The following is an 18,084-nucleotide window of genomic DNA, read 5'->3' on the forward strand; positions in this document are numbered from 1 at the left end:
TTTTTGGGATCATTCTGTATATATATATATATCTATCCTTTGGCGTGTTTTTGGTGTCATTTGCAAGTTTTAGCTTTTCTACATTTTGTTGTGTTGTGTGTTATTGATTCTATGCTTTTGCATGTATTTGTTGTCATTATGTGTGTTTTGGGAGTCATTTTCTAATTTCTAGAGGTAATTTGTGTAATTGCTTTGGGGGCCGCATGTGGCCCCCGGGCCACCAGTTGCCTAAGTCTGCGCTACAGTTATATTCATAATGAGCAGTCACAAGAGATTTTGAAATATTTCGCCTTGCCTGGTAAAATAATTCCCAGAAGTTCACTTGGCAGCGATGTGACGGTGAAGGGGAAAGTGACAGGTTGATTTGCATTGTAAAAGTGACACGTAAAAGAAAACATGCTCTTCCACTGTGACAGGTTCATTGAAGCTTTAAAATGTAACTCAGGATTTGAGTGATTAAGATGTTCACTTCAACGGAATAATAAGTCATTTTTGTAAGCGTTTAATATTACATCAAAAACTCGATTACCAGAGGTTGGATCACTATAAGGAATTATGACGTTTTATCAGCTTTGTTATTGAGACCAGAGCTCAAAGGCTGTCTGTAATGCTGACAGCAGGCACTGCTGGGTGACTGCTGAGCACAATAACAATCATATTAACATAATAATAACACATGAATAACAATGCAATATGTTTAAATACAACCTAGTTTGTTACGAGTTGTGATTTATGCCACTTACACATAATCCTCAAAATGAAGGATGGTTTTTGATGATCACAATAACAAAATGAAGTGCAATCACGCTTGTTGAATTTGAGCAGCGGTATCCAAGTTTTCTCCTCCATCAAAGATATCTTGTGTGATTAACGTGACATAAGTTACGACTTGTCAGACTGTCTGGGAGCATGTGTACCCATTTCCAAATATACGACATTGTGTTTGTAATTAGATTGCTCCATGAAAGTGTAACTTGTCGCTATATTTTTATAGCCTCGCATAGAAAGAACTACTGAAGGGAAAAGCCTTGCTTAACAGTCCACAGTAGATTGTATTGTAGCAATAAAAATAGACAGTGCATTTAACATACAAGAGAGTAGAAATGATGCAGTTTGACATAAAAAGGTAATAAATAAATAGGTAAACGTTTTATGGTTTCTTTAAGAAAGACAACGAGGACAGTGACTTCATGCTCAGAAATCACAGCAAGAACAAAGTAAAAACATTTCTATGCATCCGTCTATGGGACTCCACAACCCACAATGCAATGCGCAAAACGCTTTCCAAAAAACAGCATTTCATTTCAGGGTCATTTCATGTCATTTCAGCAAATGGTCCACGCACTTCGGTCTAAAAAATGTCTGAATTTTTTTACCAATTGTTCCGCGATTATTCAATAGGCACCCTTAATTTTTAGTTTGATCGGATGAATACTTTTTGAGGTATGGCTAACTTAGTGAGGGGGCTATGTGTCAATTTTCTTGCATCCCTATTTTACTTTCATTTTCAGCTTCCAATATCTCAGGAACTACATCACATAGGAAGCTGAAATTTGGTTTAGTAATACAGCTTCACCTACTCTCTCGGAATCCGCTTTCCATCCTGTCTGGTGGACATCCTAGCCCGTCAAAATTGGAATAAAAGTTTGTCAGGATTTGGGGCTGGAACATGTTTGGGCCTTCAGTAAATAATATAGCATATGCCTCAGCTCCCTGTAATTTGATCAGTTTCAAGCTATATACACAGACTGTTGACATCACTTTAGTCACATGTATGCATTGGTTCTGTGCACATTTCAGCTGACTCCAGGGCTGTAGCAGAGGTGGACAAGGCCCACCCCTGAGCCCAAAGCCCCCCGACCCCCCTTTCCCCCATTTCACCCCCTGTTGTCACTAGACCATACTCAATGGTTACCTCGACTACCATGCTGAAACAGCCACTACTGTTGAAATTCACTCCCATCTGACACAAACTGTTTCACCAAAACCCCAGAGGACCCCACGGCCCCTCCCTCCTGGTGAACTCATCAACACAGAACCAAAATCAAAATCATCCAGTTAAGAGATGTGTTATGTTGTTGGTTGATAAAATCTGAATGAAGGCTATATTTTTATTTTATTTTATTTTTCTGAGGGTTTGCCACCTCATTGTGGTCAGGGGGTTTGCATGCGTCAGTGACCTTAAGAGCTATACAAGCAGGAGCTTCGTCTTCAGGTGGGACACCCAAGTTGGACAGGTCTGAAGGTAGAGGCCTGACTGAGTGCAATCCACTTCTCTAGGTTGGTGTGGGACACATAGCTAACAACCCAATACAATGAAGAAAACACTGTTACTATAAGCACAGGGGAAACAAGTGACGTGTACATATGATGCCCCCTTCACATTTCTGACTGCCCCCTCATACAGTATATGCCTGCCAACAACCGGCCCTGAGGCCCACAGAATGGATTCATCATCTTCAACTGATTCAATTGTTTAAAATCCATTTAACTCTCCTATTATCTTCAAGTATTACTCCTACATTTTTCCCTTGGGGTCACTCTGACCAGGGAAACTTGCCGAAATGATTTTCAGAAAATAGTTGACCAAGTTTTTTTGTCAGGCACATTGTTTATTTGTTGAATACATAAATAAACCATTGATAATGAAATTTTAACCTGTTCTCTAGCGCCACCATCAGACCAAAACTTTTAAATTTGAATTAATATATCTTGAATAGTTTTTATCCAATTCAGAGACATTTTCCTCTATGTCACTTTCACTGTGAAAGAGCTTTTCCAAAGTCACACATGGGTCACAAAGTTTTAGACAGCTAATACAGTGTGTGGTCAAATTGAACCCAGAGGAGCACCAATGTGTGCAATATGTGTTAAGCACATTGAAAAAATATCATTATGATAAATTTTTACTTAATCAATTGTACCCATTAAATTGGGAAAAGTCATGAAATTGTGTGATCCCAAGGATATTAGGAGGTTTAAAACTCTGAAAAGTATCATGTGAAAGAAAGCAATCCGCTGTCCACCCCAGTGTTCTATAATGTAGTTAAAGTGACAGTTAATAAACTGCATTTTGAATGAGAGCCAGTTTGGACGTGAACCATCTGTTAATTGCGGCGTTAGTCACACGGTGTGTTCCAGCTCCTGCGGGCCACTTAATGAAGTAACGTCTGCATTGTTAATCAGTGATATACCTTACAACAAACATCAGCACATGGACACATCTATGAGATGCATTTTCCTAAAAAGCAGGACACGTGAAGCTACGGAAGCGTTTTGCATTCAATTGCAAAAAAAAAAAAAAAAAAAAAATCTTCATAATTAAATAATAAATATTTAATTTCTTTTTTGGGCTATTTTTTAGTTTTTCAGACAAACTTCGGAGTAACAAATTAGCTTGAAAAACAGAAAAAATGACTCCAAAAAACAGAAGAAAGAAAAATTACTCCAAAACAAAGAAGAGAAAAAAAGACAGAAAAAGAAACCAAAAAAAATTATTTAGAAAACAAATGTTTTTTTTATTTTTATAAGTGAATGCAACACGCTTCCGTATTAAACCTATAGTTTAAAGTACATTTTTATCAAATTAAACAAGCTGGCCATGTTTGCTCTCAATAAATAAATAAATGCACTAAATGTTTCAAATGCCCTCTAAGCTCAGAAAGAAAAAAGTAGTCTGAAAAACAGAGAAAAATTAGCACAAAAAATTGAAAAAAATTAACAAGAAAAACTGAAAAAAATTACTCCAAAAAAACAAAATAAAGAAAAATTTGTCCAAAAAACATGGAAAAAATTAAAAAAATTACCCAAAAACAAACCAAAAAAAATAAATAAATAATTCAGAAAAAAATGATTTTTTTTTTTCTTTTTTCAAGTGAATGTAAAACGCTTCCATATTAAACCAAGTTGAAAGTAATTTTTTTTTTAAAATCAAATTAAAGTAGTCCGAAATAGCATAAAAAACTAGGGAAAAAAAAGTGCAAATAATTTATCCAAAAAACTAAAAAAAATTATCATGAAAAGCAGAAGAAAATACTCAAAAAAGAAAAAAGAAAAAAAAAATAGTCCAAAAAACATGAAAAATTGCCAGAAAAACAAACAAGAAAAAATAAATTATTCAGAAAAAAAAATGTTTATCTTTTCTTCTTTTTCAACTGAATGCAATACGTTTCTGTATTAAACCAAGTTGAAAGTATTTTTTTTTAAAATCAAATTAAAACAAAACAAAACAATTAATCAGAAAAATCGAAAAAAAAAAATTATCATGAAAAACAGAAAAAAATACTCAAAAAAAGAAGCAAAAGAAATTAGTCCAAAAACATGAAAAAATAGTCTGAAAACTCCCCCAAAAATAAATTATTCAGAAAACACAAGTGAATGCAATACACTCCTGTGTGAAGCCGCTTGTTATCCAACAAAGCTTTTCTTCTTCCTTCACTTGCCCAGTCTGTCACTGTCTCCCAGCATCACCCTGACTGATTGCCAGTCCTGACACACGCCTTCTTGTACCACCAACCCAACCAAATACGCAGGAAATTAAATGCTCTGTCGAGGTAATAAAGCGGGTAAATCCTGGTTGTGCTTTCTTCCGGCAGCCTTGGGGTTGTGGGGGTTGCTATTACCATTTTGAGATCCATAGCAAGAAGGGATCACAGCCCAATCAAGTGCAGAGATTTACTGCTTTTCCAAATCCAGCCTCTCCACAACTCAAGTCTTTGTGGAAGTAAATTACGCTGCAGCTCATAGATTTTTCAACTATATTTCTTGTTGAATTTGAAAAAGATCTTTTTAGATTTTGTAATAAACTGACACGACACAGTGAGCGAGGCAGCATCACATGGACTATTAGCTCCAATAACGCTCCCCTGAATCAGACACTAAAAGGTTTTTTTCTATGACTTTTGTGCTTCATTTCCTTAAAAAAAGATCCAGTCGTATACATTAGCTTTCTAATTGTAATGCATATTTAATATCGCTTCATCCTACCGCTCTGCGACTTCAGCACATGCGATAAAAGCCGCTCATTTCCAACAGATTTTCCCTCCTGATAACAGCTGCGGAGGAGCAGATTAATAATGAAGTAGAAAATGAGATTATGCTGAGTCGTTAGGTTTATTTCTCTCTGTCGCTGTTACATGATGGTTCTTGTATAGTGGTCATAAATGTTGGCACAAGTTCACCAGAATGTTTTATTATAGATGAAGCCATTGAAATGTTCTGTCACTTGAGGCTGGGTAACTTTCTTTTAGTGTTTCACACGTTAGCGACAGTAACCCGACCATTAACCTGAAAGCCCCGGCAACAAATCTGTGTCCTAAGCATATAATTAAAAAGACATACTGGGCCTTTGTGTCTAAAAACCGTAGTTTGTTTTATTATTTATCAGTAAACATCCCTATATTATGCACTAAACTGTGACTGAATCATCCCATGTGAAAATAATTCACAAAATGCAATGAGAGGCAGGAACATTACTTCTACTTCTTATGATGTGAGGTGTGAATGTATTTTGTGTCATAAAAGTGTACATGACAACAAATGCATTCATTACTTTACTAAAAATATGATAGGAACATATATATATATATATACATACACAGTATAAATATATTAGAGGTAGGACTCAATTTTAAAAAAAAATGAATGAAATTAATCGGAGACTTTATAATTGATTAATCCAAATTAATCACCAAACAATATTTGACACAAGAGGCAACGTTTTTTCCATTTTAAATGTATAGTATTTTGGTATGTGACTGAATCAATGAAAACAATCAATAAATGACTTTAAACAACAAAATAATGTTTGTTATTTTCATCACTGAGTGCTAACCTAATGTGCAATATGAATAAAGAATGTTATAATTGCATTAAGTAAGTTATATTAATGCTTTTCAGGATTTTTTATCAATGCTTTTGAGGATCAAAATAAAATAAAAACTGCACTGAGTACATAACATTCCAGAGAAGTGGAAACAGACCTTTGCAAAATAGTTGGAATATCTGTGGCATGAAATAAACAAATCACCTAATGATGCTGAAAAAAATAAATAAACATATAAAATAAATAAATATATATATATATATATATATATATATTTATTTATTTTTTATTTTTTTAAATAGTCTTTCTACATAGCAGTTGATAAGTTAGGTCAGATATCAATGATATCTGAGCAGCGCTTCTAGCCCCGCCCACATCCTCTACCACTGAAAATGGTCGACTGTTCACTACAATCATTTATCCACTGACTTAGTTAGTTTGTCACTCATGGAGTCTGAACCCTAGGACTGGTGGTACTGTTTGCTCCCACTAAGGCCGATGTCCGTGCTAGCTGCTACATGTTTAGCATTGAGGTGGAAGAGCTCCGGTGATCTGCAAACTTTTTCTTTAACAAACTTTGCCATGCAGTTCTAACTGAACAGTAGATTTATATGCTCTGCTGCTTCCATAAAAGGCAAAATAAAATAAAAAGCTAAATTAAATTACTCTCCTGTGTGTGAATGCAATTTCTATGTTTTTTAAAATTGCTACTCATTAGTGGCAGTGTTTGGAATAACGGCGTTTAAAATAACGGCGTTAGGTAACGGCGTTTGTTTTTCAGTAACGGGTAATCCGTTACAACGCCTTTATCTTTACTGAACGTTAAATGTGGTGCGTTACATGCATTGATTAAATAAACTGTTATCCGAAAGCATCCCCGGCTTCTGACTCAACTGTTGTGAGGAGGTGGGTTTAAAACAAGGTGAGAAATTATGATTGGCTTAGACTGCGTCATGTTTCATGGTAGCCAATCAGAGCCAGTGTTTTTACTTATGTGCCAGCAAGAGGAGGCGGGTTGAAAACAAGGTGAGCGATTATGATTGGCTAAGGTGACGTGCCACACGTGACACACACACACACACACACAACACACACAGACGACACACACACGTGACACACACACACACGACACACACACACACACAAATTTAATGAAGCACCTCATAATGACACACGCATCTAAAAAAATCTGAATTCTTTGACATATAGCAACTTTTTTTTTTTTTTTAACAGCAACGCAAATATTTACTTTCCTTGGTAATGAGTTACTTTTATTATAGAGTAATTCAGTTACTAACGCAGTTACTTTTTGGAACAAGTAGTGAGTAACTATAACTAATTACTTTTTTAAAGTAACGTTCCCAACACTGATTAGTGGTCACGGTGAGAAACAAAGAAATGCTGTGAAAAATTATAATTGAATTGCTGTCCTTATAATTGTAATTGAATCGAGTCGTGAGGTTCTTATAGATTCTCACCACTAATTGAAAAATGATTAATAGAAGCACATCAAGTACAGAACTAAGAGTACACATTTATTAAAATCAATAAATACCATTGTATTGTGTTGTGCATCATTTCTTATGGGGTACAACATGGACATAATGTGAACGTGTGCTTATTGGATTCATCCTGAGTTCAGTTGTGTGCTGTGGTTAATGTAGGGTGTCATGTTCCTTACTGTTCTCACTGCAGATGGGATGAAGCCTCCTGCTGGGTGGGGGTGGTGGTGATAGTGGTGGTAGTTATAATGGTAGTGGTGGGGGTGGAGGTGGTAATGGTGGTAGTGATAATGGTAAATAATGGTGGTGTGGAGATAATGGGAATGGTGGTGGTAGTGGTGGTGGTGAAGGTGGTGTGATGGAGGTGGTGATGGTGGAGGTGGTGGCATGCCGCTGCTGGAGGAGCTACTGAGGGACTGCAATGACTATAATGGACGTCAGCGTGACCATTATCTTCTATATATTATCTTCTACATAGAATTATTTTATCTTTCATACATATTCCATCATCTAATTTCCTGTGCTTTCATCTAACACTTTCTACTTCACACTTCCCTGATTGGATCTTCTACAGTTCAGAACATCTGCACACATCCAAGGGTGTAAATCCTAACAGCTCCTGCATGACACCACCTTCTAACGAACTATCCCACTACACTTAGAAATTATGCACCGTGAACTAACCTTCCATCTCTCTCTCTCTCTCTCTCTCTCTCTCTCTCCTTCACACTTCCTCATCTTCTGTTTTAGCTTTGATTTGTTTCTCACTCTATTAGCATCTTCACTTTTGCCATTTTTTTTTTCTTTTAATTTGCACATCACAATTTTTTAAAATGGGTTTATTTGTCAGATTGAAGTCAGGTCTTCATTCTCCATCCACCTCACTGTACCCACTGCATATTCTCTGCAATCTATTGTATCATCTTATTTCATAATTTCTCCTACATTGTTCTTTTTTCATCCTTTTTGTATTATTCCGTTTTATTTTCTATTGCACTGTTTTTATTATTCTGTTTTTAGTGTAAAGCAGAGGTGTCAAACTCATTTTAGTTCAGGGGCCAAATTTGGAGCAGTTTGATCACAAGAGGGCTACAGATTTTATGCGGGAAAACGAGTGATTTCAACATTATTGTGCCCTAGTTGGCACTTGTACGTATACATGAAATACAAAATATGTAACAAACCGACAATATCCAAGCAATAAGTGACAGATATCAGTCCCAACAAGGAAAACCGAATGGGAGCCTTACCACTCCCATTCACTTTTCCACTAGCTACATGGAGAGGCATAAGCAGAGAGATCGGTCAGCAGGAACCCCTGGAACAGAAGCACAGATGTATAAATGACAACAAAAGACAGTGGTTAATTAGACAGAGGAGGAGGAGCTGGGGTGAAGGTGGGTTGCGAGGCATTTGCAGATGAAGCGTGCGGAAGTAGGCATGTTGCCATGGTTTAAATGCAGCGCTGAGACCAACTCTAACCAATGAGAAGCATTGAAAATAATCAGCTGGTTGATTACCTGATTAGGAGATGGATGCTGTCAGTTGTAGCTTGACTTCTGTGCCTGCCTGAACTAATGCAATGCTCATTTTTTTTTCTCATCAGTTTAACATTCAAAATGACTGCCATCATGCGATATAAGCACTGGGAAAACTGTGAGGCCCTGCAAATATTGTTGAGTTCCATTTATGGAATAATTCATGTTTTCTCTGTCATTTTTGCATTACATGCTACAAAGGGCTGGATTTGGGTTGAGTTGGACACGTGTCGTAAAGTGTCCTTGGGTTGCCTGAAAAGCACTTTTAAATAAAATGTATTATTATTATTATTGTATTAGTCTTTCGGTTTTTCTTTTTTTTGTTTGTTTTTTTTTAAAGCTAAATTGTGCCAATTCTATGTATTTTTATGAGGTTGCTTTCCATCGTAATTTTTCTCTGTTCTGTTTTATGATTTTAATGTTATATTAATATCTTAGAGGAGATGACGAATTTTCAGATATGAAAAACATAAACTCCAACAAACATGGTTTTTTTCCTCAGTTTTGCTGTATTTACTGTATGTCTTTATCGCGTCCCTCTAACAAAGATTGCAATTATTCAACTTCAGTGCCACTCTGGGAAAGCTCCGAACCGACACATCAACACTTCCTACACTTTATAGATATGACTCGACTCATGTGTTACACAGAAGCACACGCTCTAAATCAAACACATAAAAACATACACAATATAAAGCTCCTATCAGAGGCGTGTAATATTTCAATGCACCGTGACTGGAAGCAGCTTTAAGCTTAACCGAGGATGTTGGAGATGTTTTGAGGTTGACTGAGCTGGAAAAACAAACCCTATTAAAGTCGCCCTGTGTGTGTTTTGTGTGTTCGATTTTTGTCATAAAGGTTGGATGGTTATTACGACGACTCACTCTTGATGAAGTTGCATTGATCCTTCAGCAACATCACACACATCCTAAATCCCAGTGTTGACAAGTTTGAGGAAGCGCTGAGAGATTTGTTTGCCCATAGGTTGTGTGTGTGATGATCTGTGGGAGAAAAAATAAAGAATCCATGTTAAAGTAAACAAAATAAAAAACTGCTTTGTTATAGAGCTTGATGTCTTTTTGTGAACATCAGTGTAGAACATTCTTTGGTTTACCACCCTTCTCTTCTTCTTCCTCTATAATCCATGGATTTTACAGATAATCATCACTTCATTGAGGTTATTAAAGTGCCACTAATTTTCTATGCCTGCTTATCTTGTTCAAGGTGTGGGTCTTATTACACAGGGAGATATATATGGGGTATTTCTGTCCATCAGAGAGCAAATACAAAAAAGATAATCTTAGATAAACACATTTAGATTTCAGTGAATCGAACCAGCTTATTATAGGAAACAAAATGATGCATAACGACCCCAGATTTGGTCAAGGAGAACATGTAAACACCACACAAATTTATATAAATACTACAGATGTCTCCAGGACACATTTAAAAATGTTTTTATTACAAGTATCCGTAAGGCCTCTGTATGGTCTTGGTTACAAGGGAAGGCGGGGCTCAATCCTCGTGTCAAAACTGGTATCACCTTCTGGGGTGTCCAATCAGCTTCCAGATATGTCCAGTGCAACCCTTGTGAAAAGAATTTACAAAAAAGTTTTGTATTTAGTTTAGAGATAGCTGTCACTGCCCAATCCTTTCACGGGCCTGATTTTGGATCCTTTCAACCCATGAGCAAAACGTTTTTACATCCGGTAGACCTATTTTACGGCAGTTCTTGTACTTTTTAAAAGGTTGAAATCCTGCTATTTAAAAAGAATTCAAAATTATATGTTTTGAGTGAATTCCAATTTATTTAGGTATTTATTTTATTTTCGGTTTTTCGGTTTTTGATTGTCATTGTTGTGTATTGTGTTTTGATCCATTTTTGTACATATTGTCTTGAAGTAGTTTTTTCTTTTTGTCATTTTTCTTTTTTTAAATTAACGATTAAAAACATCACAAAAACAGTCATATATTTACATGTGTACTATTAAAATATTTAACAAACATTGTATGGTCAGTTTACATTCAAATACCACGTCCCAGGAGCTCTGTCGTAAATATTGCGAGTGAAGGAAGTGACGCAGTCTACGCGCATGCGTTGAAAGGATGTGAAAGGATCGGGCACTGACATTTAAAGCTGCTGGAGAGGAACATTCGCTATCAAATAAACCCATAGTATGTAGTGGTGTTGAACTAAAGATCACAGTATCAGAGTCCAAGACTTCCCTGAGACAAGAATGCACAGAGACCAAGACAAGACCAAGACCATAAAAATCAATTTAAAAAAACTGGCCAATGACTGATGTATCATGTGACCTAAACTGGCCAATGAGGGGCTCTGCGTACAGGTAGAATGTTGGTATATTGATACGGCAACCGTACGAATAGCCACTGACATGCAAAAACAACTAAAAATTCAAGGTCACCACCTTTCACCACCTTTCACTCATGCACTATCACAGGGTTGATTCTTATCCTTGTTATCACATCAATAAAGTTGAAGAATGGCAGAAATCAGTGCTGGTCTCGACTGGTCTCGAGTACTACAACACTAGTGTAAGCGTCAAGAACAATACATTTATTATCAATTGCTGGAAAAATAGATGTAAAATGATGAAATTGCCGCTCAAAAGTTTGTTACCAATGTTGTCTAAAAGTTTTGCACATTGCATTGTGGGATGTGGAGTCACGTAGATGGTTGCATAGACATAATTTTACTTAATTTTTACTGGGATTTCTTGTGTTTTCCTCAAACACTCGCCTCCAAAAAAAAATTTCTGGTGTTTTCGTGAAATTTAAAGTTGTGGCAAACAATGGTAGATTTCAATTTTGGGGTTTACAAAGATGAAATTGAATGTGTCTCATAGTGAGGTGGTATCACGGGGGAATACCGGAAACAACTAGAACAAAAATAGTGTCAAGTGAATCACAATCATCTTTGTCTGATGAAGAAACACAAGAAATCACAGTAAGAATGAAGTAATAATGGTCTTTGATTTAGTGATACCTATAAAAAATGTTTCATCTCCATCAGCTTTAAAATTCTTCCTTTAAATCTGCATTTTCCACGTGCTTGTGTGGGAATCAACTGCCTGCTTCAAATTGCAGTGTAGCTTGACACCATTGAGAGCCTGCAGCTGTCCCCTGCTGTGCTGAGACAAAACTTCATCCTGAAATCAGTCAGTTATAACTGTTCCAATTCAAATACAGAGAGCGCCTTGGGCTGTTTACAAACTGTTAGTAGATATACTGTATTAAAGTTCCAGAAGTGCTAATTCAGCTGCTTAAAGCCGTTTAAATGCAGTAATTGAAAGAGTTTGCAACGAAGTGTCATTGTGAAGGACATTCCATCCATCCATCCATCCATCCATCCATCCATTCATCCATTCATCTTCTCCACATTCTTCTTCTAATTATGTCAGACCTGTGTCAAAAAATGCATTTAAGGTAAATTATGTAAATGCGGTGATATTTCACCATGGGATCATTTACAGTCCTGGCTCATTCCTAATAGTTATTAGAGGAACTCGCCTGGTTTGTATTATAATTTGGAAATGTATGAATCAATTCATAATTGTCAATCATAAAATCATAATTAAAGTACGTAAAAGATATCATACTAACCATTGAGTGTTGTGTAATTCAAAGTATTCTGAGAGGACACTGGACCGCTGAGCCTTCTCTTGGCTTTGCATCCAAGCTTTTGAAAACCAGGAGCGTGAAGCTTTTTTACAACCAATCAGAGATCTGTTATCAAACCAAGTGCTTCATGAGCTGTTTTGTACGTTACTATTGACCCTTTGATTGTTTGTAAACATTGTGACGTATTTTGTTGGGCGGGGCTTAGCCTGGAGGCAAACCACCATAGATACAGTATATATAAACACTAGATGACTTACCCGCGCTATTAGACAATGGGAGCGACGTAGCAACGTGGCAGCCATTTTACCTCAGATAGCTGGCCCTGCTCATTACATCGATGTCAATGGTGCAAGTACTATTTAAATAACTTGCTCAGTTTTCAACCAATTTTCAAATGGCAAGTAGCAATTTCAACATGTACAAGCATCTTATGTCATACCTACATATAATAAGGTTTGTAATAAGGCCAACCGTTTGTAAATCCGTCAATATTTCATCGAGTTAAGGGTATTTTTGTTAAAGCTGATCACTCACCTTCCAACAGATACCAAAGAGCGCATCAGAATGTCAGAAAATTAGTTGTCTGAGGTAAGGTGGCCGCCGTTGAGCAACGCTGGCAAATCCCGCTTGCGTCATCTAGTGTATATACATACAGTATATCTATGCTTTAGCCAGCGGCGTTTCCTGTTTTTGCCTCTCGCCACGTCACTTGTGACATGGGTCATTAAGGGGTCTATTGGCTGCTTGACTAAAGTTGATGTTTGTTCACGTCCCATCGGTAGTATGAGTTCAATTGCAGGAGTTTCGGCAGAAAAAGTCCCCATCGTGGCATTAGGCACAACAGCTTACACGCAGAAAAAAGGAAAAACAATGTGGAGAAGCAATAGTCTAAAGGCACAATTATACTCGGGCAAAATGTATGCGGACTAAAAGCGGGCATCCACAACTGAGCCCTATAGATATGCATATATTCTATAAATATAAATTATGGCTGGGACTTTATCGCATTAACAGTGGTTTTGTATTTTTTTTCTTTTTTTCATATAATAAATGTGTCATCTATATTGTAAGTACATATTTTACATACACATGAACACATTTTTACATGGATTTTATATTTGTGTTAGACAAACCCCTACATGGGATGTACCACTGAAACATAACTGAAGTGGCAAATATCAGGAAATCGTACCAATGGCTAGACAGAGCTGAACTGAAGCACAGCACAGAGACACTCATCATGGCTGCACAGGAGCAATAGAGGCCCAGATCTACCACACCAGTCAAGACCCCAGGTGTAGGCTGTGCAAAGAGGCCCCTGAGACAATCCAGCACATAACTGCAGGGTGGAAGATGCTGGGAAGGAAAGCTTACATGGAGCGCCATAACCAAGTGGTTGGCATAGTGTACAAAAACATCTGTGCAGAGTATGGTCTGGAAACCTCAAGGTCAAAGTGGGAAACACCTCCAAAGGTGGTAGAAAATGACCGAGCTAAGATCCTGTGGGACTTCCAGATACAGACGGACAGAATGGTAATGGCGAACCAACCGGACATTGTGGTGGTGGACAAAGAGCAGAGGAAAGCCGTTGTGGTTGACATAGCAATACCGAGTGACTGCAACATCAGGAAAAAGGAACACAGTGCTAGGAACAGCAAAGACACTGCAGAACCCTCAAGCTCCCAGGCCTCTGGTAGAGGACCCGAGCTTGGAGGAAAAAGAGACCCGCCCGCGGTGGGTGAGGAAGAGGTTTTTTTTTTTTTAATATATATATTATACACATTGTGTTACAGGTAAATATAATGACACACCTAATAAAAAATAAGTATAATTAATGAATTAATGATAATTTATAAAAATTATTATTATATGTAATATATATAATAATAAGATACAACTTAACAAACCATTGAAAGTTCTTTCATATTTAAATACAAAAATAGGTTTTTCAACACTGCATTGATGTATAAGTACCATAAAAATATGTCATTAAGTACTTTTATTATACAGTCTCTAAACATTTTTTGAAAGTGATATTTACATTTTTTTCTTCTTACCTCATCTCATCACTCCTGATGTTGTGCATTTCCTCAGCTGCATGGTGTGTCTTTTTATAGTCATGCTGCTATATGTTTAGGCTGCTGGTGAAAAATGTTTCAGTTACATTCTTAAAAGCTTAATAATTTTTCCACCTTTGCAGTTTGTTTCTCTTTTCTTCCTCTCTTTCTCCTCGTTTCTGGCTTTGGAGCAGAAGATTCCTGATCTGTAGTTGGTGGTTCAATCAGCTGGTCATCCACTGACGTTCTCTCCTGGTCCATCCTGCATATTCGTCTCTTTTCCTGGCCCCACCTCTGAGTCTGATGTCGTTATACTTTAAGTTAATAGTAAGTAGTTGTTTTTTTTCTCTATGCTTGCTCATGTAAAAATGTTGCTTGTTTCACTAAACAATAAGTCTTTAATGTTTTATATTTGCCATCAGATAATTGTGCTGTATTTGGTGTTATCTAAATACAATTAAATGTATTTGAATCATAGCTTCACGACAGTCTTCTTTGCCCCCTAAACCTTGTATAATTAAAATCATTATTTGCACTATCATTACAGATCAGGCTGCATGAAAATTGTGTTTTCTCTCTTCACTAATTAGGAATTCCAGAGGAAATCCCCTTGAGAGGAAAAATCTTATTACAACGGGTAATTGTATTTGTTAGAGACACAGAAATGTATGTTTTTGACTAATTACATTTGCTGACAAAATGTTAAGTAAACCTTGAGTTGATGTAATGTGACCAGCCATGTTGAAGGGCTGCTGAGATATCAACATTCCCCCGAGGTGAAAGTAATGGAGTACAAGTACTCATGCTACTGTAACTGAGTTGCTGTTATTTGTACTCGTACTTTTTTGAGTAAATTTCCAAATCAGTAATTTTACTTGTACTTAAGAATGTTTTAAAAGAAGTAATTAGTTACATTTCTACACCCAACCATTACTGAGTAAATTACATTTTTTTGTTTTAAAATGATCAACAAACATTGTGAAACTACAAAAAAAATGAAATGACTAGACAACAATCAAATGCATCACAACCAGATTAAACGTAATGCACAGCACCAAAACAGCATTGAATGGTGGTTATTTTCTCAGTTTTAGAGTTCATAGCAATACTTACAGCCTGAGAATGTTTTTATTTTTTATTTTGAATTGAATTAATTGGTGTTATTTATTTATTTATTTATTTTAAATAATTGTACATTTTGACAAAACTTTAATTTTATACAGATACATTTTTGGAATATAAAATGAGTTCCAAATGTGCAAGATTTCATCTCTTCCTTTTTAAGTTTATACATGAGATGTTTACAGTATGCAAGGGAACTAGATTTATTACCAAAAATAAACATGAGGGGTGAAAGTAATGAGTAACTTTTACTTTCAGTACTTTTGAACTGAGCTACGTTTTACTTGTACTTGAATATTTTATGTATGTATCTTGGTTTAAAGTTGTCAATTTAGACTCAATAAGTCATTCATTTATTCATTTAAGTACTCAAAAACATTTTTATTTTTTTGCCACTTTTTCCAAGCATCATCAGGCCTGCAAAGAAAGGGTACCACAGAGCTCAAAGACTGACACTTGTCTATGTTATTGTGTTTAATCTTTGTTTTAAATACTAAAATCTGTTGTTTGATTACATTACTTCTGTGTTTTTCTTTAAGGGTTATCTATAATTATATTTACAATCATCAGAGTTCATATTTAACAAAACACTTGGTAGAATAAAAGCAACCGCTTATTTTTCTACTTAGTTGGAGGCACTGACATCAAAGGATATTTCACTGTTTCTCCTGTTTCAGTATTAATACACCCAGGGCCCTGCTCATTGTACATAATCGATGAGCAGTGTGATTAATTAATTACTGTAATAATACAAGTACAGTGTTATTAATTTAGTTACATGAGACGAGCACTACATGTACATCTAATTGTACTTGAGTACAATTTCAATCAAGTAACAGTACTTCTACTTGAGTGGAATACATCAGTACACCTCTGACATTCACCAGTCTATGGTCAGGCAGGGGTTAAAGTGGTTGTCATTAGGTCTATTTCTGTGTTGATATTAATTGTTAGGAATAGCCTTTTAGGTGCCGTTCCCACTGGGCGTGGAGGAGTAGCTGTCGGCAGTCATCACCATAATCATGTTAGTGTTGTGCTCTGCCCTTGTGAGGACTCTGACCCATTCTAATTTCCCTCAGTAATGGATGCACATCAGTGATGAGATTGTGGCAGCAGCCTTGTCCTCTGGAGCTTTACTAAAGCAGTCACGGTCGTGCAAAAACGGAACTCTGATTTCAGCAAATGTGCAAACGGCTCATTGATTTCAGGATTTGTTTATGTGTTCCTGCTGAGCCATGGAGGCCACCAGCAGGTGGAAATGAGTCCACCTTGTGATTCACGCTGTGGTCCGCTGACGCTCTCCACAGGGAGCTCAGAGGCATCCATCTGACTAAGAAAGTGAAAGCTTCATTTCCTTCTCTTGTCGCCACAGAAGCTTCACTCACTGTCTGCCCTGGAGGACGTGCTGTTTTATAAAAAAAATCACTTGGCCACATATTACATCACATTTCTCTGACATTAGCGGTGCACCAACACTTTAAGACCTGAGCAGACCTCACCCTATTGACCTCACCTCGACAGAGTAATGAAATGTGCTGGTGTGGAAGAAAGTGGGCCGACCCCTGCTATTACACACTTAAACCTCGCTGCATCTGCACAGAGGAAAAATACCCTGAAAGGTACTGGTGGTGATTTTTAAGTGTCCATAGCTTCAAGAACAGGAATCTAATCTTTTGCCCAAAGGACGTTATCATGCATTTTATTGTCTATGCATGTCCATGTTTGGGCAATCCGTGTAATGGAGCTCATAAAATACTATAGAGTAAGGATGAAGGGTCTTTCCATGGTAACAGTCCTACAGGGGGCTGCTACAAGGGAATTAGTTCCTATATGCATGTGATCTTTGATATCATCTGTGTGATCTGAATTATAGCTTTAAATCTTTGCCCGAACTGGTTTGGGCGATAAATGAATGGTCAGGTGTTGTGTTTCCATTAGCATGAGAAAGACGCACAAATGGATGCTGATTCGTTCTGGAGCTCTGTGTGTAACATAATGAGCAGGTAGCTGAGCTGTGTGTGTAACATAATGAGCAGGTAGCTGAGCTGTGTGTGTAACACCGGATTTCCTCTGAATGCGTAACTACTCCGTAACATCTCCGTTGCGTAATCGACTGTCCTTCAATCCCCACCGCCTCCGTCTGTGATGAGTATCTGTTGTGAGGAGGTCTCGCTAATTCACGTGTAATCAGGCGATTAAGTGAGTTGTAGTGAATACAAAGAGAACCACAAAGCCATACAAACAGTTCATTGTGTCCTTGGAGAGGATCAGAAGGAAATCTACTTGTTCCTGCTCTGTAGACCAGTGGTTCCCAAACCTTTCACAGTCCCGTACCCCTTCAAACATTTAACCTGAAGGTATGTACCCCTACTCCTGCACTCAAAAAAGGCAAACTGGTG

Source organism: Gouania willdenowi, chromosome 5 (genome assembly GCF_900634775.1).
Source record: "Gouania willdenowi chromosome 5, fGouWil2.1, whole genome shotgun sequence".
NCBI lineage: Eukaryota > Metazoa > Chordata > Actinopteri > Blenniiformes > Gobiesocidae > Gouania > Gouania willdenowi.